This window comes from Dasypus novemcinctus, chromosome 9 (assembly GCF_030445035.2).
Source record: "Dasypus novemcinctus isolate mDasNov1 chromosome 9, mDasNov1.1.hap2, whole genome shotgun sequence".
Classification (NCBI taxonomy): domain Eukaryota; kingdom Metazoa; phylum Chordata; class Mammalia; order Cingulata; family Dasypodidae; genus Dasypus; species Dasypus novemcinctus.
Window position 1 is genome coordinate 78,887,376 of NC_080681.1, and position 27,239 is coordinate 78,914,614.

At 53.6% G+C, this 27,239-nt stretch overlaps 1 protein-coding gene across 10 annotated transcripts in view; it reads right to left on the bottom strand.

Moving 5' to 3' along the window:
• Positions 1–27,239, bottom strand: part of DMRTB1 (DMRT like family B with proline rich C-terminal 1) — a 140,762-nt gene that overhangs the window by 66,587 nt on the left and 46,936 nt on the right. Inside the window, exon 1 of one of the 10 annotated variants that reach the window (XM_058303550.2) lies at positions 14,215–14,715. The exons of 7 other annotated variants lie outside the window; for them this stretch is intronic. The gene's annotated coding sequence lies outside the window, so the exon portion shown is untranslated. Of the gene's footprint in view, positions 1–12,450; positions 12,933–14,214; positions 14,716–27,239 lie in introns of those variants that run through there. 2 more of the 10 variants (XM_058303558.1, XM_058303549.1) reach the window with 2 other exon arrangements.

A 27,239-nucleotide genomic window follows, 5' to 3' on the forward strand; every position in this document is an offset into this window, starting at 1 on the left:
GGGCACAAGGGAGAGTGAAAAGGGCACAAGGAAACATGGGGGTTGATGGGGAGGTTTGCTCTCTTGGTAGCGGGGATGGTTTCACTGGTGTATGCATATGTCAAAACTTACCAACCTGTATGTAAAAAGAGCAAAGAAGGCCCCATGCTAAACAAACCTATTAACATAGTAGAGTGTATTAGTGTTGATGAAATGGGAAGAGACTTAAAATGGAAAACCACTTGGCAGATTGAGAGACACAGCCTGCTTCTGCCCCTGATTCCCATGCAAATCTACTCAATGATGGTGCTCTCAGGAGGCCAGGGCTTCCCCAGCCTCTCACCCTGTTTCTGCCTGCACATCCCACTGGCGTGCTGGACAACATGTGCTAGGGCTGTGGGCCTGTGTTCTCGTCTGTGAACTGAGAATGGCCCCCACATCCCAGGCTGGCGGTGAGGGTGAGGGGAAGGGAGGGGCGGCGTTCTAGACAAAGAAGAGCCTCCAGCGATGGTAGGGTCAGGAAATGAGGATTTGTCCCACTTCATCTGAGAACCTTCCACTGCCAGGTATTACCTAGCAACTGGATGAAACGAGGCATCCCACAGGGACGGGGACTGTCTCACCTCAGTCATCAATGCATCTTATAGGGTCGCTTTTATTCATGAATCCAGCCCAAGATCCACCTTCACCACCATTCCAGAAATTCTTTGGGGATCCCCCAGGAGAGGGAGGCTTTTTACTCACAAACACATTGCAAACATTTGAAAAGTGTTCTGAACGTACATTTTGAAAGAGTAGCAATAAACACGGTGCAATAAATATATATTAGAAAGGAAATTCCACTCAGCATTTGAAAGAAAGGAAGCCACAGCATTGATCCAGAACAAAGGAGAGCTTGACATCCAGGGAGCAAAACATTAAGGACAAGTTTTGCTAGTTGAGTTTTTAAACTTTTGGAATACATGACAAAGTTCTTGTGATTTTGGAGGGGCTGATTTCACCATCAATACCTGCCATTCCTGGTGGAGGCGGAGACTGGCAGTGTGGTGTGCGGGGGGTGCCTGCACGGGCAGCGGTGGGGGCGGGGGGGGGCTGCGACAGGTGCGGGCATAGATGCCTAATGGATGGCGCTGAGTCCCCCAGCATGGCTCCGTAGCACAGGTGTAGGCATTTGCACGATGACGCCCCATCTTGGATCTGGTCCAGAAGGACCGGGCCATCACCATCACCACTGTCACCATCACAGCAGCAAACTGATATGGAGTACTCACCTTGTGCTAGGCGGGGTATGACACATTTTCCATCTCCATGTCTACCTTGTTTAATTCTCACAGTAGCCCCACGAGGGCAGATAACTCTTATCCCCATTTAACAAGTGAGAAAACTAAGGCCTAGAGCCGTTAAGTAGCTTGCTCAAGGTCATCCATCAGGGGAGTGAGAGAATTGCAGCACAGGCAAGAAGAACAAATAGAGAGGAATCTTGTTAATAGTGCAGGAATGGAAAATTTTGATTTTAAGGGTGTTGACTCCCTAGCTCCTAGAAGAACACAGGCCCAGGGATACTCAAGCAGTGTGTGTGTTGGGGGTGGTGGTAGTTACATATTATGACTATTTTAACTCTATTCAAAAAAAGAAGGGGCGGCGGACTTGGCCCAATGATTAGGGCGTCTGTCTACCATATGGGAGATCTGCGGTTCAAACCCCGGGCCTCCTTGACCCGTGTGGAGCTAGCCCATGCGCAGTACTGATGTGCGCAAGGAGTACCGTGCCATGCAGGGGTGTCCCCTGCGTAGGGGAGCCCCACGCACAAGGAGTGCGCCCCGTAAGGAGAGCCACCCAGTGTGAAAGAAAGTTCAGCCTTGCCCAGGAATGGTGCGGCTCACATGGAGAGCTGACACAACAAGATGATGCAATGAAGAGACACAGATTCTCATACCGCTGACAACAACAGAAGCGGACAAAGAAGACGCAGCAAATAGACACAGAGAACAGACAACCGGGGTAGGGAGGGGGAGGGGAGAGAAATAAATAAATAAATAAAATCTTAAAAAAAAAAAAAAGAAGAGTAAGAGGCAGTGTCCTTTACTCCCCACCAAGAAGCAAGGGGCGTGGGGTGCCCACAGGAGAGGCCCACATGTCTCTAAACAGCTTGGTGGCGCCACTCTTTACAGAGAAGATAAACACTTGGCCAGAGTCCCACAGCTAGTACAAGACAGAACTAGGACTTGAACTCAGGTCTTCAAACCACTAGCTTTGCCTGCAACTCTTTAACAACTGTGAGAGTTCCCTCTTGTCCAGGCCCCAGGAACTAAGACCCAGCGAGCAGGTGCCTCTTGCTGAGGGCACAGCTGCCCAGGCTGGAGCTCCATGTCTTCCAGTCCCATTGTTTTGTATCATACACATGGGCCCAATGCAGGAGAGCAGACACAGCTTGTTAATTCCCTTTAATACCTGTCCATTGCAAAAAGAACGTCCACGCAAAGGAAAGTAAATGAATGCTCTGCTCACAAGACTTGGAGTGGAGGAGGCTCTTGATAAAATCTAGGAAAGCAGCCTGTAAAACATCATTTCCACAGGCCTGCTGGGAAGTCAAGACAATGACCCATTAGAGAACCATCCTGACCGTCCTTTCTGGAAGGGGCCTCTGCCACCTGCTTTTCTCCCAGAACCACATTATCCACTTTGTTGTTTAGGACCTTCGTTCTCCCTTAAAAAGGAAGGATGGCCCCTCAACTAGGGCACAGATAGAACAACCCTAATGTTAGAAGACTCAGCAATAAAAAGGAGTTAACTACAGATTCATGCACCCACACAGATGAATCTCAAGAGCATCACGCTGAGTGAAAGAAGCCAATCTCAGAAAGCTATACTCTGTAGGAGTCTATTTCTAGATATTCAGGAAAGGCAAAACTATAGTGATAGAAACATCCACTTTTGGGGATGATGGAAATGACCTCTTTCTTGGCGGGGGCGGGGGGGGGGTTCTATAGGGTCTTTTTTTTAAAAAAAGATTTATTTCTCTCCCCCCTCCCCCGCCCCATTGTCTGCTCTCTGTGTCGACTCGCTGTGTGTTCTTCTGTGTCCACTTGTACCATTGGTGGCACCAGGAAACTCCATCTCTTTTTTGTTACGTCATCTTGCTGCATCAGCTCTCCGTCTGTGCGGTGCCACTTCTGGGCAGGCTGCGCTTTATTCATGCAGGGCGGCTCTCCTTGCGTGTGGGGCACCCTGACATGGGGGTGCCCCTGCGCGGCATGGCACTCCTCGCACACGGCAGCACTGCGCGTGGGCCAACTCATCACACGGGTCAGGAGGCCCTGGGTATAGAACCCTGGCCCTTCCCATGTGGTAGGTGGATGCTCTATCAGTTGAGCCACGTCTGTGTCCCTCTATAGGGTCTTTATCAAAACCCCTCAAACTGTGTTAAATAGGCCAGTTTTATTGTATGTGAATTGTATCCCAATAATGCTGACTGAAAATCATTGAGAAAAATGAAGGAAGGAAGGAAGGATGCCGCCGCCAGCTGCTGCTGGGTCCCAGCCCCTCCCACGATGGTCATACGGGAAGGGTCCTTCAGCATCTCATGGAGTGGGGTGGCCCTGTGGGAAGTCCTGGCCATGCCTAGCACCCTCGGCCATTTGTGCTTAGGTGTGAATGAATGAGTCCAGGGACAGCTGTCACCAGGAGGGACACCTCCACCACAGCTCCCGCAGGTCCCTGGCCTCTGCCCAGCAGTGGCCCAAGGATCTCCTGCTTCCTTCACATCCTCCCCAGCCCTCACCAAGCCCCTCTGGGGTGCACCCCTTCTCTGGAGGGCCTCACACTGTGGTGGGGGTGGCAGAGCCAGCTGCAGACAATCATAATAGGTGAGACCCCGGGGGCCTGGCACTGCAGACCCCAGGGAGGGGCCAGCCCCAGTGGAGGTCAGCGAGACTTCCTGGAAGAGGTGGCCTTCGGGCTAAGCTGGAACAGGGTGAGAAGTTGCTGGCTAGAAGTCCAGAGCCAGGACAGAGGTTCTAGGCAGCTGGCGTTGGGAGGGAGCTGGGCAGAGGGGGACGGCAGTTCTTACTGGAGAATAATGTATGAGATGTTGGTGAGGGCCCTCTTGGGTCTGGAAGGCTCAGGAGCCTCCTTGATTTTGCATCTCCCCTGAGGCAATGGTGAGGCCCCTGGAGGACTTAGAGCAGGAAAGCGGCAGCAGCAGATATTCATTTTAGAAAGATCCCCGCAGCAGCCAGCCATGCCCAGAGCGTCTCCACTTCTGGATTTCACATGCCAGTATTTGTTTTTGACTTTGGCTTCTTAATGTTTCAGGTGCTTTGGGCTGCCACCTTTTTATTTTGTCCTTAAAGAACTACTGCTATTCTCTCTTCAACCATCATGTCATAAAATTTAAAAAAAAAAGTCTTTAAAAAAGGGAAACTTTACGATCCAACATTAGATAGGATCTCAGAATATGGAACAGAATTTAAAATCAAATACTTGTAGCTTTACAAAAATACACCATGGAGTCTCCACACACCTGAAAAGGCTTTGCCAGCCCCAGCCCAGGCCCCCAGACAGACTTTGAAAACCTGGATCTTGGCTGAGTCACATTTCCAGACCCATTACACAGAAAACGACGGAGAGTGACCCCAAGCCATCTGCAGGGGGAAGGGAGAAGCTGGCAGGAGCGATCATCCCAGAACCAGAGAAGGTTCTAGACCTCACAGTTCCCCACTGCACTAATTTACACACACACGCACCCTCCCCTTCTCCAAGCAGCCAGACTGGAGCTAGGGAAGGAGGGCTGGCAGCAGCCCCTGCCCCTTTTCTGCCTGGTGCCACAGTGCACCTTCCTCTGAGCCACGGGACAACTGTTCACGTACTTGTCAACCAGAGCCATAGTCAACATGTTTAAGAAATGTGTGGCTTTTACATGGCACTGTGTATGAACATCGTCTCAAATAGCATTTACAGAATGGCTTTGTAAATTATATACAACTCTGACAACCCTGTGAAAATTGGGCAGGTATTTAACCCCATCTCACAGGTGGGCAAGCAGACTCTCAGGTAAGTAAAGAGATTAGCACCAAAAGTCCCAGACACGCCGTCAGAGCAGAAAGGCCTGAGCCCTCTCCCCTAGGGTGTCACCTGCCCATGCCCAGGTGGACCTTGTGGCTTACCTGGAAGGTCCTGGGCCTGAAGTGCAGAGCAGGTGGGTACTGCCCTCTGAGCCTCTGCGCACACAGTGCGCACACCTGAGCTCGGTGGGACACCATTCATAGTTATGGCCAGAAGGGGGCGCCCCAGGACAGAGAACGTGGACTCCACAGCAAGCCTCACCCAGGAATTGTCCTTCGAACCTTGGAAAAGGAATGGCCTTGTTCTTCCTCACTTCCTAAACCAAGACCATCAGGTGTCTTCAATAAATCGTGTTTGGACAAGCCCTTCTGTGCCTGTTGCCATTGACCAGACCCAGAATTCTGGCATGAGAGATCCCTGAAAAGCCCCAACCTGAGGCACTTTCTTTAAAATGACTGGTCTGTCCCAATTATCAAAGAAGGGGGACAGATAATCTGGCAGCGAGGGGAGGGGTTGCTGGTTAGAAGAGGTCCTCAGCGGCTGCTGCTAGGGCTCGTCCTTAAGCCATTCTTGCACTAGAGCCCCCGACCCCCATAGGGGACCTGTGTGGCAGGAGGGGTGCTGGAACCTTGGGACCCTATTCCCATGACACCCGCACTACTGCCTTAACCTCCCTAGGGCCAGGGCAAGTTTGAACTCAAACCAGAGGCCAAAGCTGAGCTTAGGTCAGAAGCATCCTGAAGCCAGGTCCACGGTTAGCCCAGAGCACCCTGGGTGCACAGGGGCCCTGCGGGGAGGTCTTCTCCGGGTAGTTCAGGCCCAGAGCCGGCAGCCACGCGAGGGAGCGTGCAGAGCGCCGTGGGGACCAGTGTCCTTCAGGCAGACTTCAGTGATGCAATTAAATATTATGCAACAGAGCTGATCCGACACTTGACGTCGAGCAATGGTGATTGTGGGGCATGATGATTGGGCAGAAATAGAAAACGCGTTGTGTAAATGACTATAATCAACACTTCTTTTGCACACAAACCTTTTACAGCTGCCTGTTCTCTGCAAATGCTGTCCTGTCTCAGCTGAGATGACCGAGTCTCCTGACACCAGTTTCTTGTCTATCCTACCCACTCCAACAGCAACGTGGATTTTTCTGGAGGAAGATCTGCTCCCCACTTGCTGTCTGTGTGGTTCAGGTGGCTCCTACCCGAGCTCAACCCCAGGGGTGGCTGTGTGACCCAGACATTCCCAATTAGAAAACTGCACACCCCTGGGCCCCAATGACTTGTTTAGGCATGGGCATGTAACCAGTCACAGCCAATGAATCTCAACTCTTGGGCTTTGATTAGAGCTGTAAGGAAAAGAAAAAACTCTCTTCTGGTTTTGATGTGGGGAAAATGAGGCCAAACCATGGAAGGAATGACTGAGAGGTATCCTGATTCAGGGAGAAAAAAAAAGCATGCAGAGAGATCAGGTCCTGCTGATACTGTTTGATCCCCTGAATATAGCCATGCCTGTAGCTGTACCACTGAGTTTTTTAGTTACATGAGCCAATATGTTCTGTTTTTTTGTTTAAGCCAATTTAAGTTGGGTTTATGTCACTTGCAACTAAAAATCATTAGGAAAGTTTAAGGCCAAAGGAAGACAATTGGGGAGCAAGAAGGAATCAGTCAGATATGAGGGCCTGACCTTAGACAGTGACTTGGGAGAGAGAGGAGATTGGATTCGGTGGGAGAGGGAGAGAGAGAATAAGGACGAGCCAGAGGGCCCAGGTGTTGCCAGGGTAGAGCAAGAAAAGATGAATCTGGGCTGAAGTCTAGAGGGCTTCAGGGAGGATAAAACACTGGGAACAGAAAAAAAGGGTCCCGGCTGGTTCCCTCGTCCAGCAGGCTGCAGTGGCCTGTGAACTCCTTGAGGGCAGGGCCCGCGTCTGCTCCATTCCCCAGGCGGTGTCCGCCCAGCGCTGGCCTGTGCGTGGTGTGCAGTTTGCAGTATCAATGAGGGAACGGGGAAGTGAAAAAGGGAAAAGCCGAGGGGTTGGTGGACTAGGATAAGAATTGGGCCCAACTTCTTTCAAGATAAAAACCAGATTGAGACATGAGGAAACGGGCCCGGTTGTTGCTTGAGACGGGCAATTCCGTCTGGCACCTCGGAGAGGACCTGTCTCCTCTAAGTGCCAGGCCGGAGTCCTCCCCACCCCTCCCTTATGCCGTCTCCAGTCACAGCCAGGAAGAAGCTGGCGGGGGAACAGGCCACTTGCTGTCGTTTTCCTTTTTGAGCCTCCCGACCTCTCCTAATGCGAGTGCCCCTCAGCCCTTGGCCCAGCTCCCCTTCCTCCATGCTGCCTCTGCACATGACATCTCCATGCCCAAGGCTTCCAGGCGCTCCCATCTGCTGCCCACCAGAGTGCCTGCTCAAGCCCGGGGCGCCCTGGCCCTCAGACCCCGTGGCCCACGGCCCACCAGGCAAGTGCCGGGGTGCCCGCGGGCACACAAACCGCACATTTGCGAAATGGAAGCTCATGTCTCCACACACCTGCTCCTCCTCACAGTCTGCCTCCATGGACGACACTGCCCCAGCCCCTGGCTCCCCCTCACTCCTCTTTCTCCATGCCCCGCTCCATCCCCTCCAAATCCAGTCACTCAAGAATCCCATGGACGCTGCCTGCTGAGTTCTCAGGTCTGCCCACTTCCTCTTCCTCCATCCCTGTCCGGGTTCTGGCCCTCATTTCTGGCCGATTCTTTACCTCCCTCCCTTTGCCCCAAGCTCCCCTGATGTTACTGCACCAGCCTCCCCCCGCCTCCCTGAGCTACCTTGCTGGAACCCCCTGACCCTGCCCCTGGATTGCAGGGCCTGCTCCATCATTTACCAAAGTCGCCTTTGGTACTCCCTCCTTTTCCCTCCCCAGCCTGGGATCCAGGCACTGACCTGCCCAGAGAGGATTCCATGAACTCCTAAACATGCATGTGGGTGTCTGGAATGCCCGAGGGGGGCTGTAAGTGAGAAGAGAGGCAGGTGGCCCCTTTCAAACTACCCGTACTGCCTGGGCGCCCATATAATGGCACCCAAAACACAGCCCTTCTCGTGCGTGTGCAATGGTGACTCATTGTTGTAATTTGCATTTCTCTAATGAGCAGTGATCTTGGGTGTCTTTTCATATGGCTATTTGCATTGGTATATCTTCTTTGGTGAAGTGCCTGTTTAAATTTTTTGCTCAATTTTAAAAATTGAAATTTTATCATCTTATTGAGTTGCAAGAGTTCTCTATGATCAAGTTATTTGTTGCATATGTTTTGGGTCTTTTTACAGCTTTATTGAAATATAATTCACATGCCATGAAATTCACCCTTTTAAGGTGTACTATTCAGTGGTTTTCTTATATTCACAAAATTGTGCAGTCATCACCACTATGTCGGACATATGTTTTACAAATCTTTGCTCCCAGCCTGGGGTCTGCCTTTTCACTTTCTTAAGTCTTTTGAAGAACAAAATTAATGGTTCTGTTGAAGTCCAATTTATTGATTTTTTTCCTTTTCAAAGTTCATACTTTCTATGTTGTATTTAAGAAATCTTGGCAAAACCGAAAGTCATCAAGATTTTCTCCTGTGCTTTCTTCTAGAAGTTTTGTAGTTTTAGCTCTTACTGTAGGCCCCTAGTCCTTTGCGGGTTAATATTCGTATATGGTGTGAAGTAAGAGTCAAGGTTCAATTTTTTTGTCATATGGCTATACGATTTTGTTTCATTGCCATTTCTTGGAAAAGAATACTCTTTCATCCTTGTGGAAAATCAGTTGCTCATGTATGTATGGGCCCTTTTCAGGACTTTTCTGTTTCATTTTTATGCCAGTACTACACTACCTTGATTACTGTAGCCTTACAACAAGTCCTGAAGCCAGGTAATGTTTGTCTTCCAAGTTTGTTCTTTGAAGTTGTTTTCTAGTTTGTATTCTAGATCCTTTGCATTTGCATATGAATTTGAATATTGGTGTTAACATTGATTTTGCGATGAGTCTATAGATCAGTTTGGGGAGAACTGACATCTCAACTCAGAAAGTTCAGGTTCCACCTGGGCTCCCCCTCCCTGCTTGGAGGCCTGAAAACTCTCTCCTGGCAGGAAGCTGGGAGAGTTGGAGGCTCACCCCATCAATGTCCCCTCTCTCAGGGGTCACTCTCTGGCACTACCTGGTGTCCAATGTCTGAAATCCCTTGTTTGATATATTTTGTCGGGTGCTTTAGTTGTTTCAGATGGGAGTTGGGGGGTGGAATCTGGTCCCTGTTACTCTTTCTTGCATGGAAGCAAAGTTCCAGCCTTTTCTACATGAGAAATTTTGCTAGTTTTTAGATCATTGGGATCATCTGGCCATATAATTGTATAGCCTGCTTTTCTCACTTGACATTTTCACATAAGCATTTTCTTGTGATCTTGAACTTTCAGTAGATTCGCTTTGAGGGCTGTGAAACATCCTGTCCTAGACGTGGCTGAGTTTCACTGCCCCTGCCCCTACATTTGGACAATCCCCATCCCAGCGCGGTGAAGAGAAGAAGCTGTGGCCTTCGGGGCTGTCCCTCCTCTGGGGGCTCTGCCAGCCCCCCTCAGGCTTCGCCCCTCGCTCTGGTACACTGCCTCAGTGGAAAACATTTTGTACCGTCATCCTCAATGAGGTGGTGATTAGGGACTGCAGAAGAAGCGTTTTCCAATTTAAACCTTTCTTCCCCCCTGAATGGAGCAGGTGCCTGGAAGTCACAGCTCAGGAATGAAAGGATCACATTAGTCACACTTTTCCTGTAATTAAACTCATCCACTTTCTGAACAAGGTCCTGTACCCAAAATAATAACGCCTCCAGGCCCCGCGCGGAGATCCTCCCTGAGTGCGCCGGGCACCAGTGTGGGCACCGGAGCAGGGCTGGGGCTCGCGTCAGTGACTGGTGAGCCCCAGCAAGGACTCACCCCGAGCCCAGAGCAAGCTGGGGCCTGCTGTCAGGACGCGCCTGCCTAACTGAGCTTCCTTCCCTCTGGTGCGGGCAGACACCTGGGGGAGGAGGCAAAGGGGGCGTGCCACAAAGAGGACTGACAAGATAAATCTGACAACAACAATAGTAATTACTGTTTATTAAAGCTCAGTGGTGAGCCTTTCACACATTTTTTTTCTCACTTAATCCACCTGTTCTGGTTTGCTGGCCTGCCAAAAGCAACATACCAGAAATGGGGGCAGTTCACAATGGAGAATTCATAGTTTACAAGCTTACGGTTCTGAGGCTATCAAAATGTCCACCTCAAGGTGTCATCAAGACAATACCTTCTTCCTGAAGACCAGCCGCTGGCAATCCCAGACTCCTCTGTCACATGGCAAGGCACATGGCAGCTTCTGCTGGTCTCTCCCTTCTCTTCTGGATTTCACTGCTTTCAGCTTCTTGCTTCCCTGACTTTCTCTTATCTGTGTCTGAATTTCATTGTCTTATAAAGGACTCCAGTAAGAAGATTAAGACTCACCCTGAATGAGGTGGGTCACATCTTAAGATCCTACTCACCAAAAGAGCCTACTTACAATTGGTTCACACCAATTGAATTACCTTTAGAACATGTTTTTCTGGTGTACAAACCTCTTCAAACCATCACATGTCCAACAACTCTTTGACAGAGAGATTATCAGCCTCATTCTACAGATTGGGGAAATAGGGCTCGGAGAAGTTAATTCATTTGTTCAAGGTCACACAGAGAGCGATGATGTCACTGCTATTCTAACATTGGCAGACTAACTTCAGAACCATTTCTTTTACCCACTATGATTTTTTAAAAAAAATAATAGCAGCTCCTACCCCAACCCATGCCTACCCACCCTCCTCTCCACAAGGTGCCCAAGGGAACCTGGGTGGCTGGGAGAGCCTGAGAAGCACGGAGACCCAAGGAAAACTGTGGTTCTGAGAACTGACCTCTGAGTGGCCTAAGCACACCTAAAGCCAGAGCCACAGAGAGGCAGTCCCTCCTGAACGGGCCAAGCAGGCCTCCATCCACGGCAGGTCTCCCTGGCCACCATGCCACCCTCACAAGTCCCAGCGTCCCAGTTCCTTTTCCTGCCCTGACCTCTGAATGAAGCAGGAAATTCTGTAGTGAGGTCAGTCGTGGTCCTGCCAACCCACACTTTCAGTGTGGTATGTTACAATATTCTCATATAGAATTCTCTGGGTACCATTCTTCCAATTTTACTGATAAGGAAATCAAGGTGAAGGGTTGGATGGTGATTTGTCCAAAGCAAGTGACGGATGCAGGATTTGAACTGAGGTCCGCTGAGGATACTGTTATACGATGCGAAAGTATAACCCACTAGTGGTGGAAGTCTTCATAATATACCAACAGCCTTCATGTTCCTTATCTCATTTGTGAATCCATGAGCAAGTGGGAAACAGACGGGTGCTCTGTCTCTCCCAGGGGGCAGGGCAGAGGATCAACAGATAACAGGTATCAGGCTCTTAATCCAAAGCTGCCCTGACCACACAAATTGATTCTGAAGTTTCCTCAAAATCATTCTGTGGATTAATTACAGCATGTACTGGCCAGGGTCCTTGGGTAAGGACAACAAAAATAACCCTAACCAACTTAAGCAGAAAAGGAGCTTATTGGAAGGATATTGGTTTGAGCCAAGGGAGGGCAGACCACTGGGAGGCCAGACACAGCCGTGCCTTAGAATCCATCTGCTGCAGGTGGACCTGCCTGCCCCCACCCCACCACAATCAGGAGTCCCACTGGAGACCTGCTTCTACCTGCAGGACTCTGCTTTTGCCCCCACTGCAAGTAACAGCAACAGCTAACTTATACTGAGCCCTCACCAGGCGATGGGGAAACCGAGGCACAGAGCGGTAAAGCAAGTTGCCCAAGCCTCACAGCTAATAAATGGAAGAGCCAGTTTTCCCAAGCCCACCTCTTAGCCACCATCGTTTACTTTCTTGCCACCATCTCTGATGGCCCTTTCTGCTTTGTGTCCCACCCTCAAGAGCCAAGGTCCCAGCAGAGTCCAGAGCTGAGCCCAGGTCCCACTTTCAGGGAGAGGATTGACGACCATCTGTTCTGCCTCATTTTGCAAAGTGGGAGGTGTGGCCCTGTATCACAACCATTGAAAAGGGATTCAGATGCTGGGCAATCCTCAAATGTCAACGGCCCCTACAGGACCCTGCCACGTCCAGCCTTCAAAACCTTTGATCCCCAGGTAGGATCTAAGATACATAGACTTTGGGCCAAATTCCTCTCTTTAGCAAATAGGGTCATTTCTGGGTCCTGGGATAGAAGTGCTGATGGCCCTTCATGGGGACAGCTGGATAGGACTGCCCCATATGCTCAGGGATTGTTTCCACAGCAGCTGGGAAGCCGCATTTCCCAGGACGGTGTGGGTGGCCTTTGCCCCAGAGCTGTAGCGTCCCTTACCCTGTTTTCCTGAGAGGCAGCGGCTGCTTTCCCATCCCTGGAGCCGAGCAGAGCTGCTATCTTTGTTTGGCATTTTTCAATGTCAGCAGTAGAGAAGCAAAATCAGCCCAAAGGGCTGTTTAATTGCAATATAAAAAATCATGCTTTTTCAAGGAGGAAAAAAAGAAGAGTTCTCCACCCCTTCAGTTTCCAGCGCAATCCTGTATCTGCTGATTCCATCTCATTCAAATCCAAACAAGCACATTCATCATCGCAAAAAGTGCCATTCAAGCGGCCGCTCTCCACAGGGCTGTATTTCGCCTCAAATGTTCCCAAGCCTGATGCAAGCTGCTGAACCCCCACGGAGCTGGCACCAAGGGGAGATGCTCGCACAGCTCCCCGGAAGATACCGTCAGGCTCCTCTGGTCACCCCACTCCTCCCCAGGGCAGAAGGAAAGTTGGCAAGAGCCCTGGGTAGAGTTGGAAGTCCTGGCCCAAATGCCAGCTCTGACCGGGGGCATGTCACTTCCCCTTTCTGGGACTCAGTCTCCAGGTCAGGCTAGGTCAGGGATGGCAAACAGGGGACATCTGCACCCTCGTTCTCCTCTCCCTTGAGCATGGCCGACAGCTCTAATTTCTCAATGCTTTCTTTTACTGCGCTCAGATTTGGCCTCAGAATCTTTCTCAACACGGTACTCCAGGCAACTGGCACAAATGGCACGTGAAATGAAACAGGTTTTCACCCCGGGTCACAGAATCTCCAACGCAGGTCACACACTTGGACCTTGAGGGTAGTAATAACAGCTGAGAGTTTGCCCGCTGCTTCCTGTGGGTCTGGCAGCATGCTGAGGGCTCTGCCTCATGAGCAGGCAACCTCACCCAGTTACTGATGTGCCCCCGGTAGAGATAGGCTCAGGCTGGTGGAGAAACCTGCCTAAGGCTACGCTGCTGTGAGCAGGGGAGTCAGGGTTCATTCTCAGCCCACTGACCCAGACTCTGCACACTTAACCCTTCTATGACGTAAGTCAGTCAACAAAAGTCAGCCCCTGGGGAGAGACACAGCCACGCCTGAGTCTTCTTTGTGTCCCCAGCACCCTGTATGGGGTTTGCCACGGGGAGGCATGCAATCTTTTTTTTAAGAAGTGAGTGAATGAAGTAAGTGCTTTTTCTGCCTGGCCTTTCAGTGACATGAAGGACTGGCCTGGGGGAGGCACACAGAGCGTGGCGGTGCCCTTGGCATCCCCCTGCCCCCATGCCTGCCCCGTCACCAGCCACCCAGGACTCTGGGAAGGAAACAGCCTGACCCTGCTCAGGCAGAGGCTTTCCAGTTCTTTTGACTGTGACCTCCAGAAAGAAATTTTGTTTTATGCACACACTCAGAAACAACAGTTCCACAAAACAGTATTTACCCTTCCTAATTGTGAAATATTGTGATAATTTTCTATTCTATCTTATCAAAAGAAAACACTAGGTGACACACTAAGTTGATTTCCTGGCCCATTAGCGGGTTGTATGATTTTAAAAACCCTGCTCTAAGGCCATGATAATAGCTAATATTAACTGAGTGCTCACTACCAAAGGGGCGTCTAGTAACTTGTTTGACTCTTACAACAGCCCTTTTAGGTAGGTCATTACTATCCTTTTTTTCAGAAGAGGGAAAACAGATGCTGAGAGGTTGAGCAACTTTAGCAACACACCCCTGAAGTATCAGTCAACCACTGCTGCAGAACAAACAGCCTCAACATTTCAGTCGCACCCAACAGTAAGCATTTATTCGTAACTCACAAATCTGTGGATTGGTTGGAGTGACTCTGCTGCACACGTTTCACATCCTCATCCTGGGACCAGTGGGCCAGCCTGGACACGATCTTTTCCCAGCAACGGCAAGGGCACAAAAGAGCAAGCCCCATGGCAAAGCACATTTTAAGCCCTGGCTTGCTTCGTGTCTGCCAACTTCCCAGTCACAGGGACGCACTGTTTCATTTTCAATTAAGGCCTTGCACTCTTCAGAAGAAGAGAAAAGAGACAGCCCTATATATATATATCAGCATAACAGCACTGCATGCTCATTCAGACTGCTCCTTGGGTGTGGAGAATAAAACAGCATTTAAAAATCATCCATCTCACACTCTATGGCAAGACTTTGATAAATTCTTTCTTTCCCTGCTTCCAGTGAATTCATTCCTTTAAAAAGAAAGAAATGAAGGAGAGAAGGAAGAAAGAGAGGGAGGGAGGAGAGGCAAGTGGTCTCACATCTCTGAACTGAAAGTTCTTCATCTTCAAAATGATAACACCGATGAATATGTTTTAACACACTGTTGAGGGACAAAATTAGGTTATGGCACAGCACGTAGAGCAGCCTCACATTTTTGTAGCTCTGTATTCATATTTAACGTATAAATGCATAGAGAGATGTCGGAAAAAGGATCACCAAAATCTAAGCAGTGGTTACCTCGTGGTGGTGGGATTTGGAGAGAGATTTGGGGTTGTTTGTTGGTTTTTTGTTTTATGTGTACTTGCTCCATTCTGCGTGAATGTTTGTTCCATGTGAATGTACTTTGTATAGCATCAGAGGAATCAACAAGGGCAATCATCTCTTGCTAAACAAAACCAAAATCACTAGTGCATGTCCTAGCCCCAGTGCCCTCTGACGGAGGCAGAGCCTGCCCAGCCTGCCTATCTCCCAGACGTGCAGCCGGCCCACGCACTGGCCCTCCACATCCTGGCCTCACGTCCCCGTTCCTCCTGCCCGTGATCCTGAATGCTCTGGACATCTTATCTCCCACATTCCATTTCCATTCCCTGTTCCCATGACCTTTAATAACATTGGAGTTCATCATCACTAACACCCTGTGAGGTTGAAATGTGCTCATTCATTCATTTTTCCGTCTATTCATTCACTCATCCATCCATTTGCCAGATATTCCCTGGGGTTTCTGTGCCAGGGTCTGTGTGAGATGCCATGGACTCAGAGATAAATCAGACACCAGACCTCAAAGTATTCCTAGTCTAGCATGTGGCATGTACCAGCTAGCAGGGGCATGTACAAAATGCTGCAGGAACACAGAGGAAAGCTTTGACTCGTCTGATCTAACCCCCAAGTTTACAAAGGGGAAATGTTAATATCACTTCCACCATACAAGTGAAGCATGATAGAGGCCCAGAGAGACACATAGTGGGGATGACAAATGCATGGCCTGTGCAGCATCACTCCTCCTATCCCCTGACCATGCAGGCATTACTAATCAATCTGGCATTCTTTCCCCATGAAGTGGGGGCACCTTTGAATCACTGTCAGCACTCCATTCCAGGCAGCTATCGCAGGCAAATGAAGCTGGCATGAGCATCATCAAGTCCAATCCCTATGGAGGAACAGAGACTCAGAGAGGGCCAGAGGTGCTGCAGGTCCCTCGGCAAGTCTATCTCCCAATTCCTTGCTCTTAGACACAAGAAAAACTGTCCTCAGAGGAGTTGTGTCAGGGTTTGCTCTGTGCCTCTCCAGCATGCCCTTCTGCACCTCAGGTGACTCTCCACTTTCTTGGTTTTCTGCCCTGTGACAAGCAGGGCAAAGGGCTGAGAAATCCAGGAGGCGCTGTGGCAGGCCAGCTTCTGGGAGGGCGCTGTAAATTGCCAAATGGATTAGGAAGGATAAATGAGCTGGTAAAGGCCAGGTCCACACATGGTAACAGGCACAGCTTCGATGTATTTCATTTCTTCTCACACTGGACCAGAACTAGAGTCATGGGCAAAGTGCACAAACCTAAGCAGCTATGCCTGATAATTTATACTGCTCACTGTCATTTTTACTGCACTGTGTCAGCTTCTCTTCAACCTGGGAAACACTACATTTGGCTGCTTGAAGAACCACTTCACACTGCAGTATGCCAAGAGGCTTTCTCAAAACCTGGTTTGGTTCCCCTGGGAGCATCCACACACACCTGGTCCCACCCCCAGCTCTACTGCAGGGCCTGAACAAGACGACAGGCCTGCCTCAAACATTCAACACGTCCCTATGCATACTCACACACTCCTTCTCTCTAAAGCTCAACCACACTATAGCCTGAGAAATAGTCAGGGGCAGAGGCCTTGGAGTCACGTGGGCTTAGATCCGAGTCCCAACACCAATGCTTATTAATGGTGGGACTTTGGGTGGGTATTTGATATTTCTCAGCCTTACTGCCCTCATTTGTAAATGGACCAGTGAGATCTACTTTATGGGGTTGTTGTGGGGAATCTATGCTGAGAGTGTGTTATAGCATGTAGCACAGCTCATGGCACTCAGTTGGCATTCACATAATGGAAGAAATTCTCATTGTTCTTTTCCAGACACAGGACACTGGACCTGCCTCCTCAGGCCTGCCTGCGATGCTCTTGAGGCGAAGGTTCAAAGAGCCCCAGCTGGACACAGAAGAGGGGCTCTGAATGTGATGCCTGGCTGGGAGGGAGGGAGGGAGGGAAGGAAGAAGGAGGATTGATGGATGGATGCATGGATGGATGATGGAAAGAAGGATGGGTGGATGGGTGGGTAGATAGTTGAATAAGTTCTATTTATGGCACAGAGAACTGCAAAGCAGAGATCTGAGAAGGCCTAAGTTTGGGCTCCCTGATGACAAGATCAAAGGTAACATTTCTTGCTTCCCTCAGTAACCCACCCCCTCATCCTCTACTAAAGAATTTCCCTAAATCAGGGATTCTTAATAAGGGGTCCATAAGCTTGAATTGAAATTCAAAAAAACATTGTTCTTGTAGGGACATGTTAGTGCAGGCGTGATATATTTATTAAATAATACACAATACAGTGTGGACTTAGTAAGGGGTCCGTGGTTTGCACCTGACTAGCAAAGGGGTTTTGGAACAAAAAAGGTTAAGCTCCCCTGCCCTAAATCCTCCCAAAGCTATCTGGATCCTCAGCAGGCCTGAACAAGCCCCTTGCCCCTTGTCTTGTTCTGTCACCTCTAGTCTGACATCCTTGGCTCAGCACTGGTGGCCACTGCTACAGCAGGGCTGTCCACCGGCGCCTCAGCTGGGCAGCAGGGTGCTCCGTGGAGGGCAGGATGACCTCGGGGAGGTGTCAGGAACGCTGCTCAGGGCTCATCCCTGAGCTGAGGCCTCTGGGGGCTGCCCCACCCCCAGTGTGTGTGGAGTAAGGCCTCTGGGCCCCTTCCAAGTCTCCAGAGCTGTCGGGTGTCAGGGTGTCGGCTTAGCCCGGCTCCTGGACACTGCTCCTTACCAGCTGTAATCTAGGGCTGCTAGCTGCCCTGCTCAGCAGCCAGCATGCCTCAGCCAAGCGCCCAAGGTAGTACAGCGCAGGGCCTGCCCGCATCTCCTCTGTTGCTTGATACACAGTAAACTGCTTTTCACCACCTCAGGCAGGAGGGCAGTCCAGGGAGAGCCACTGCCTCACGTCGAGTGACGTTCGTACACCTCACCACCTCCCCAACCACGGTGAGACGTCAGCCAAGACATGGGTGGAGGCGGGGTGAGGCGCCGGGAAGGAAGTAGTGCTGGCTGCCTGCTGCCAGCATCATGGCCTTAAGCAAGCTTCTTGCTTCTTGATTTCCTCCTCTTTAAAATGAGTACAGTGGACCCTCCCACTTTACCACATTATTCTCAGAATCAAACAGATGTCATAACAGAACAATGCTTGCATTTATTTTATAGCATTTTACAATTGACAAAGCCCCTTTCCTTGCCAGGGACACCATTCAATAAATATTCTCCCCTCACCTGTGAACCGCTGCCTGAAATTCCACCGCTGGAGTTGTGTTCCTTTATCTTTAGGCTTTACTGCTCCCCGCCCCTTCCCAGAAGGGCAGCACTCGGTGTGTTCCAGAACAGAAGGCTCAGAAAGGAGAAAGAGCCTCTGCCTGGCTCCCCAGCTCGGAGCCTCCCCATCCCTGCCTGAGGGCAGGTGTGGTGAGGGGCAGAGAGGCCTGGGAAGCCTCCCTGCTGGGGGAGGGGGACGCCAGGAATCCAGGATGCCTCGGAAGGAAGAATCTGGTCCTTCTACCCAGGAGACGGTGGAAGGGAAAGGAAAGGTCCAGGTCCCTGCGGCTGCCAGGTGTGTGCTGGGTGCTTCACAGAGTGCTGTGATGCTCCCAGCCACCAATACCCTCTTTTTACAGGGGAGGAGACTAAGTGTCAGTGGGCAAGGAGCATATCCAGGTCACAAGGCGAGCAAGCGGCTCTGCCAGTATTCAGCAGGTTAAGCCACAAGTTAATGGCAACGAAAGACTGAACCAGCCCGGGCTCCCTTGGGCCCCTAATCAATGGCAGGGAAAGCCTTGACCTGGGCCACAGAGTCTTGGGGGGTGGGGGGAAGCCTGGGTGGACCCCCAGGTATGGGGGTGGGCAGCAGTAGAGGAGGTTGACTTCCTTCCACCCACACCACGGAAGGACGCTGACAGGCTGCCGGGAAGGGCTGCCCGAGAGAGGAGGCAGCGAGCAGGAAAGCTGCAGTGTGAAGACCCGGGGACCCTGGAGAGGCGACGGCCTTAGGAGAGTCACAAGACTGCTCCAGGATGTGAGTCCCAGAGGCGCCCAGCACAGGCCCGCCTCTTCTCACCATCAAAGGCGCCTCCTCGATTATTCACCAGGACCCAGGCTGCCCCGAGGCCCTCCATCCCGCTGGAGCCCCTGGAGCCATGCGCATCAAATGCTTCTCTCCCTCCCAGCCCTGTTTCTTTCTTTCTTTTTTTTTTAAGATTTATTTATTTATTTCTCTCCCCTTCCCCCCCACCCTGGTTGTCTGTTCTCTATGTCTATTTGCTGCATCTTCTTTGTCCGCTTCTGTTGTTGTCAGTGGTACAGGAATCTGTGTTTCTTTTTGTTGCGTCATCTTGTGTCAGTTCTCCCTGTGTGTAGCACCATTCCTGGGCAGGCTGCACTTTCTTTTGCGCTGGGCAGGCTCTCCTTACGGGGCGCACTCCTTGCGTGTGGGGCTCCCCTACGCGGGGGACACCCCTGTGTGGCAGGGCACTCCTTGCACGCATCAGCACTGCACGTGGGCCAGCTCCACACGGGTCAAAGAGGCCCGGGGTTTGAACCGTGGACATCCTATGTGGTAGACAGACGCCCTAACCACTGGGCCAAGTCTGCCACCTGTTTCATTTTAAATACACTCATTTCCCACCTTATCTCCTAGTTCATCGCAAGGGCAACTTTTCCTTCTAACTGCACAGGCCAGAAATCCAGGATGACCCGTCTTTCGCACCCACCTCTAGGCCTGTAGGAGCTCCCGTAGGCTCCTCCTGCAAATCCCAGAGTCGGACCACATCTCCCCACCCGGGGCCCAGCCCCCCACCTCCGGCCCGGATCTTGGCAGGGGCCGCCCACCCGATCTCCCCGCTTCTGCCGGAGCCCCCCAGTCTCTTCCCAGCTCAGCGGCCTGAGTGTGTCAACCCCCAGGTCAAATGCCATCCTCCCTCCCGCGTGGTTCCCAGCTCATGGGGGGTGAAAAGTCAAAGCCCTTACTGGGGTCCTCAGGCGCGGCCTCACCTGGCCCTGTCCCCCTCTGAGTTCCTCTCCTCCTTTCCCCTCACTCACCCAGCTCCTGCCACGGGCCTCCTGGCTGTTTCTGGTTTCTGGTACCTTCCAGTCATGCTCCCACCTCAGAGCCTTTGTCCCGGCTGTTCCCTCTGCCTGGAGGCCCACAGGACTCACCCCTTTTAATGCAGACCCATCTCCTCAACCTGCTCCCTCTTCCTCTTCAACTGCACTTAGTGCCTTCTCACAGCCACATAATTTACTCATTTATCATGTCTATTGTTGTCTTCTCTTTAAACTCAGCAGAGGCAGGAATTTTGGTCTGTCTTATTCATCCCTGTGTCTCAAAGCCTAGAACACAATGAAGGCACACTAAATATTTGTTGAATAAATACAGGAATAAAATAAATGTCAGTAGAAATATTTTCATTGGATAAGTAATCCACCATGTTACAAAAAGTAAGAACAGTAAAGAAAGAAGAAAATTAAAATTACCCATATTCTTATCCCCTAACCGCAGTGTCATTAATATTTGAGAATAGTTTCTTCCAGTCCCTTTTGTTAAAATTCATATAACTGGTATGAGGAATTGATTGCCCATTAAATGTCAGACACTGTACTAGACCATTTCCAAATATCACCTTACTTCTTTTTCACATATGATAGGTAATAGACCTATTTTTCAAATGAGGAAACTGAGGCCCAGAGAGAAGAAATGTGCCCAAGTTTAAACAGCTATATTTTTTTCCAAAGATTTATTTTATTTACTTATTTCTTCCTACCCCTTGTTTTGCACTTGCTATCTGTTTGTTGTGTGCTTCTCTTCCTTTTAGGAGGTACCAGGAACCAAACCCAGGGCCTCCCATGTGGGAAGGAGGCACCTAATTGCTTGAGCCACCTCTGCTCCCTGTTTTGTTGTGTCCCTCATTGTTTTCCTCCTTATATCTCATGTTGCATCATCTTGTTGCATCAGCTCATTGAGCCAGCCTGTCACATCAGCTTATTGTCTTGCTCATATTCTTTTTTTTTTACCTTCAAAACATTCTTTGCTTTTATTTATTTATTTTTTAAAATGTTACATTCAAAAAATATGAGATCCCCATAAACCCCCCACTCCCCTCACCCCACTCCTCCCCCCATAACAACAACCTCCTCCATCATCATGAGACATTCATTGCACTTGGTGAATACATCTCTGAGCACCGCTGCACCTCATGGTCAATGGTCCGCACCATAGCCCACACTCTCCCACAGTCCACCCAGTGGGCCATGTCTGGTAACTGTCCCCGCAGCACCACCCAGGACAACTCCAATTCCCGAAAATGCCCCCACATCTCATCTCTTCCTCCCACTCCCTACCCCCTTGCTCATATTCTGTAGGAGGCACCAGAAACCGAACCTGGGACTTCCCATGTGGTAGTCAGGAGCTCAGTCACTTGAGCCAAATGCGCTTCCCTAAACAGCTATCTTAACAATTGGCACTGTTCATCTTGCCTTTTTCATTGAACTATATCATGATCACAACCCCATGTCATTAAAACTGTCTATAAGCATAAGTTTTGACAGCTCTATAATGTTCTGCCAGAATGATGTGCAATTATTTCCTTAGCCAATCCCTTATTGTTGAGAATTTGGGATATTTCTAACTCAATATTTTTATAAATAATAAACAGATGAATGTTCTTAAACATAAATCTTTTCCCACATTCCTGATTATTTCCTTCATCCAGATTTCTAGAGAGGAAAACCCCAGGAGTAAAGTTGTACAAACTTTTAAAAAGTCTCTGGATGCCTGTCACCAAAAGCCTGGTTGGCATCCTCATGCACAAAACAGTTTGGTGTGTGCGTGCACGTGGCCCGTCTTAGCTGATTTCCTGCGACGTCTCTGTCCTATTCCTGGGCCCAGAACGGCTCACGTTTCTCAGGCCAGGCCCTCGTTCATTATTGAAACCCCAGCCCTCTGCCTGGTTGTGGCCAAGGCCTCTGATCCGCCACATTAGTATTGCAGGCGGAGCTCCAGAGGGCCTAAATATTTGATCAGCATGTGTGCCAAGCTGCCGACGAGCCGTATTCCTAGCAAATTAAACCATCCTCCCTTCTGCACTACCCAAGGTGGCGTGCCAGAGGCCCAGCACGGTCAGACAACTCGGTCTGTTGTCTGTGGAGAGCTAATCAACGTGGGGAGGACAAGTTAAAACAATCATGACGCGCATTACAGCAGTCTCGGATTCACTCTGTTCCACATCCCATAGCCTGAAATGGCACCCGCCATCTGGGTGGGAGGGGGAGACAGGGCTTGAAACACCCAGGCAAAGGCCTGGCACACCTCTGGGCATGGATGATTTATACTCAGGAACTGGGGATGTTCATGCAATTCATTCATTCACCACTTATTAAGCACCTACGGAGCATCAGGCGCCATGCTATGCACTTTGCAGACATTTAAAATAATGTCTTGCACTTAGAACAGTGTCTGACCCATAGTATGCATTTTAAAGAGTCTGTTGTTATAATCATAATTACTATTATTAATATTATCTCCCAATTCTATGAGGGAAGTATGATCATTATTGCCATTTTACAGGGTACAGAAACGGAGGCAGAGCGACTCAGCGAAGAAGAAGGCTGACCACAGACCTTAACCATTCGTTCCAGACCAGGGTGGGACTTGGGTGCCATGGCTCTGGGTGGATCTGCCTCACCCTCCCCTGACAGGCAAGCCCTGGTTTTCATGGAGAAGGACCCCCACCTCAAGCTGACATTCAGCATCTCATCTGGAGCCCCAGGGCCTGGGTGACAAAGATCTGGACAGAGAACAAGAGCCAGGGGGCAAGGGTGATGGGGAATTACGTATTGCAGAGGATTGCAATGGAGGACTCCCAAGGTGGTGGCTGGCCCTCAGGGACACATTCAGCCACATGATCCTATTTACAGAGCTGGCGTCTGAAATAAGGCCGTTTGAACAACCACGTCCCAAGCTTCCGCCAAGAGTGAAGAACCGCCCTGCATGGGGGCCAGGGGCAGGGGCCATGCCCCTGTCAGGACTCGCATGTCTGCCTAAACCCGTCTAGGTAGCACGGCCTTCTGAACTCTGGCATTGGCTGTTTTGGCACAAATGTAGCCTGCCTCCCACTCTCCCCCAACTCTCTCTCTCTGACATCACATGTTCCAAGAATAATAACTACTACCACTTCTAGGAATGTATTCTGTGAAAATAATGATGGCAGTGTTCAAAGATTTAGTCATGAGGATGTATGACTGGGCCCATTTGTGCACACCATCATTGATTCACTTATTCATTCATTCATTCAAAAAACATGTAAAAAGGGGCAAGAACCCTTCAGTAGCTTCCTAGCACACTTAAAATAGAAGTCAAATCCCTTAACCGGCCTGTAAGGCCCTAAATAACCAGCCCCTGCCTACCTCTCCTTTGTCTTTCTGTTTCTAGAATAGCACCTGCTGCTTATTCTGCCTGAAACTGTTTCCCACCTCTTGCCATCACCTTTCAACTCAACTTCCCCTCCCTGGCAGGCTAAGTAGCCACCTGAGTAGCTTCCTCACTCCCGGGTCACTCTATCCCATCCCCTTGTTTTATTTTCTCAAATTGTCTTGTTTCCTGACATTGCTGAAGGAAGGAAGAAAGGAACGAGGGAGGGAGGAAGACAGACTCTGCAGGTTCTCTGGGCCAGCTCTGAGGCGAGTGAGGCAGGAGAGTGCCTGGCTGGGCAGAGGGGGCAGTGAGGAGGGGAGGGGCCCTGCCTGTGCTGAGGACCCGCCGAGCACCAGGCCCGCTCCAGGGAGCACAGCACAGCCTGTGCCCATTTTCCAGAGCAGCCGCGGGCCCGCTCGCCCCCTCCGCCCGCCCTGCTTGTCATTCCGGCCGCGGCCTCCTCCACTCCGCGCTCGCCCCACGGCGCCTGCTGTGGGTTTGTGATAACGTCCGAATAAATTATTCACGCGACTCTCCGCCAGGCCAGGAAGAAGCTGCGGGCTGATAACGCGCAGGGGCTGAGGGGAGGTTCAGGGCTCCCGGCGCCTCACGCCTCTGGTTACGAGGCCCCGCGGGGCGGAGGAGCGCCCAAGCAGCCGGGCGGGCTGGCGGGCGGGGAGGCGGCGCCGAGGCGCTTCCTCACAGCACAGGGGGCGAGGCGGGCGGGGAGGCCACGCGAGGCGCTTCTCACAGCACAGGGGGCGAGGCGGGCGGGGAGGCCACGCGAGGCGCTTCCTCACAGCACAGGGGGCGAGGTGGGAGGGGAGGCCACGCGAGGCGCTTCCTCACAGCACCGGGGCGAGGCGGGAGGGGAGGCCACGCGAGGCGCTTCCTCACAGCACCGGGGCGAGGCGGGAGGGGAGGCCACGGGAGGCGCTTCTCACAGCACCGGGGCGAGGCGGGCAGGGAGGCCGCGCCGAGGCGCTTCTCACAGCACCGGGGCGAGGCGGGAGGGGAGGCCACGCGAGGCGCTTCTCACAGCACCGGGGCGAGGCGGGCAGGGAGGCCGCGCCGAGGCGCTTCTCACAGCACCGGGGCGAGGCGGGCAGGGAGGCCGCGCCGAGGCGCTTCTCACAGCACCGGGGCGAGGCGGGAGGGGAGGCCGCGCGGAGGCGCTTCTCACAGCACCGGGGCGAGGCGGGAGGGGAGGCCACGCGAGGCGCTTCCTCACAGCACAGGGGGCGAGGCGGGAGGGGAGGCCACGCGAGGCGCTTCTCACAGCACAGGGGGCGAGGCGGGCGGGGAGGCGGCGCCGAGGCGCTTCTCACAGCACCGGGGCGAGGCGGGAGGGGAGGCCGCGCGAGGCGCTTCTCACAGCACAGGGGGCGAGGCGGGCGGGGAGGCGGCGCCGAGGCGCTTCCTCACAGCACCGGGGCGAGGCGGGAGGGGAGGCCGCGCGAGGCGCTTCTCACAGCACCGGGGCGAGGCGGGAGGGGAGGCCGCGCGAGGCGCTTCTCACAGCACCGGGGCGAGGCGGGAGGGGAGGCCGCGCGAGGCGCTTCTCACAGCACCGGGGCGAGGCGGGCGGGGAGGCCACGCGAGGCGCTTCCTCACAGCACAGGGGACGAGGCGGGCGGGGAGGCCACGCGAGGCGCTTCTCACAGCACAGGGCGAGGCGGGAGGGGAGGCCACGCGAGGCGCTTCTCACAGCACCGGGGCGAGGCGGGAGGGGAGGCCGCGCGGAGGCGCTTCTCACAGCACAGGGGGCGAGGCGGGCGGGGAGGCCACGGGAGGCGCTTCTCACAGCACCGGGGCGAGGCGGGAGGGGAGGCCGCGCGAGGCGCTTCCTCACAGCACAGGGGACGAGGCGGGCGGGGAGGCCACGCGAGGCGCTTCTCACAGCACCGGGGCGAGGCGGGAGGGGAGGCCGCGCGAGGCGCTTCTCACAGCACAGGGGGCGAGGCGGGCGGGGAGGCCGCGCCGAGGCGCTTCCTCACAGCACAGGGGGCGAGGTGGGAGGGGAGGCCACGCGAGGCGCTTCCTCACAGCACAGGGGGCGAGGTGGGAGGGGAGGCCACGCGAGGCGCTTCCTCACAGCACAGGGGGGCGAGGCGGGAGGGGAGGCCACGCGAGGCGCTTCTCACAGCACCGGGGCGAGGCGGGAGGGGAGGCCACGCGAGGCGCTTCCTCACAGCACCGGGGCGAGGCGGGAGGGGAGGCCACGGGAGGCGCTTCTCACAGCACCGGGGCGAGGCGGGCAGGGAGGCCGCGCCGAGGCGCTTCTCACAGCACTGGGGGCGAGGCGGGCGGGGAGGCCACGGGAGGCGCTTCTCACAGCACCGGGGCGAGGCGGGAGGGGAGGCCACGCGAGGCGCTTCTCACAGCACCGGGGCGAGGCGGGCAGGGAGGCCGCGCCGAGGCGCTTCTCACAGCACCGGGGCGAGGCGGGCAGGGAGGCCGCGCCGAGGCGCTTCTCACAGCACCGGGGCGAGGCGGGAGGGGAGGCCGCGCGGAGGCGCTTCTCACAGCACCGGGGCGAGGCGGGAGGGGAGGCCACGCGAGGCGCTTCCTCACAGCACAGGGGGCGAGGCGGGAGGGGAGGCCACGCGAGGCGCTTCCTCACAGCACAGGGGGCGAGGCGGGAGGGGAGGCCACGCGAGGCGCTTCCTCACAGCACAGGGGGCGAGGCGGGCGGGGAGGCGGCGCCGAGGCGCTTCTCACAGCACCGGGGCGAGGCGGGAGGGGAGGCCACGCGAGGCGCTTCCTCACAGCACAGGGGGCGAGGCGGGCGGGGAGGCGGCGCCGAGGCGCTTCCTCACAGCACCGGGGCGAGGCGGGAGGGGAGGCCGCGCGAGGCGCTTCTCACAGCACCGGGGCGAGGCGGGAGGGGAGGCCACGCGAGGCGCTTCTCACAGCACCGGGGCGAGGCGGGAGGGGAGGCCACGCGAGGCGCTTCTCACAGCACCGGGGCGAGGCGGGCGGGGAGGCCACGCGAGGCGCTTCCTCACAGCACAGGGGACGAGGCGGGAGGGGAGGCCACGCGGAGGCGCTTCTCACAGCACCGGGGCGAGGCGGGAGGGGAGGCCGCGCGGAGGCGCTTCTCACAGCACAGGGGGCGAGGCGGGCGGGGAGGCCACGGGAGGCGCTTCTCACAGCACCGGGGCGAGGCGGGAGGGGAGGCCGCGCGAGGCGCTTCCTCACAGCACAGGGGACGAGGCGGGCGGGGAGGCCACGCGAGGCGCTTCTCACAGCACAGGGGACGAGGCGGGAGGGGAGGCCGCGCGAGGCGCTTCCTCACAGCACAGGGGACGAGGCGGGAGGGGAGGCCACGCGAGGCGCTTCTCACAGCACCGGGGCGAGGCGGGAGGGGAGGCCGCGCGAGGCGCTTCCTCACAGCACAGGGGGCGAGGCGGGCGGGGAGGCCACGGGAGGCGCTTCTCACAGCACCGGGGCGAGGCGGGAGGGGAGGCCACGCGGAGGCGCTTCTCACAGCACCGGGGCGAGGCGGGAGGGGAGGCCGCGCGGAGGCGCTTCTCACAGCACAGGGGGCGAGGCGGGCGGGGAGGCCACGGGAGGCGCTTCTCACAGCACCGGGGCGAGGCGGGAGGGGAGGCCGCGCGAGGCGCTTCCTCACAGCACAGGGGACGAGGCGGGCGGGGAGGCCACGCGAGGCGCTTCTCACAGCACCGGGGCGAGGCGGGAGGGGAGGCCGCGCGAGGCGCTTCTCACAGCACAGGGGGCGAGGCGGGCGGGGAGGCCGCGCCGAGGCGCTTCCTCACAGCACAGGGGGCGAGGTGGGAGGGGAGGCCACGCGAGGCGCTTCCTCACAGCACAGGGGGCAAGGCGGGAGGGGAGGCCACGCGAGGCGCTTCCTCACAGCACAGGGGGGCGAGGC